Source organism: Branchiostoma belcheri, unplaced genomic scaffold (assembly GCF_001625305.1).
Source record: "Branchiostoma belcheri isolate BF01 breed outbred unplaced genomic scaffold, Haploidv18h27 scaffold85, whole genome shotgun sequence".
Taxonomy (NCBI): Eukaryota; Metazoa; Chordata; class Leptocardii; order Amphioxiformes; family Branchiostomatidae; genus Branchiostoma; species Branchiostoma belcheri.
In genome coordinates, this window is record NW_017804520.1 from 416,484 (window position 1) to 416,724 (window position 241).

The 241-nt window shown below is 55.2% G+C and overlaps 1 protein-coding gene across 1 annotated transcript in view; it reads right to left on the bottom strand.

Moving 5' to 3' along the window:
- The window catches only part of LOC109486995 (monocarboxylate transporter 12-like), a 9,975-nt gene that overhangs the window by 8,533 nt on the left and 1,201 nt on the right, over positions 1 to 241 (bottom strand). The window lies entirely within an intron of this gene.

The window sequence follows — 241 nt, forward strand, 5'->3', positions numbered from 1 at the left end:
CTTATGTACAGGGGCCCGCTGAGTGTAGAGCGTCTGCGTGGAGTCAGGCTCAGCAGTCCGGTGGGAGGGGGGCACCTCTAGCTGGGAGTAGGGCGTGTGGTCTACTCCCTCAGTCAGCAGTGTAGACTGTGGGGAGGAGAAAGAAACGACCGGCAACAACACGTACACCTACAGCTGGCCTCTTCGGCTCTGACTTTGCGAACAAATCAGAATTCTGGGAAATGAACACTACAATGTACTA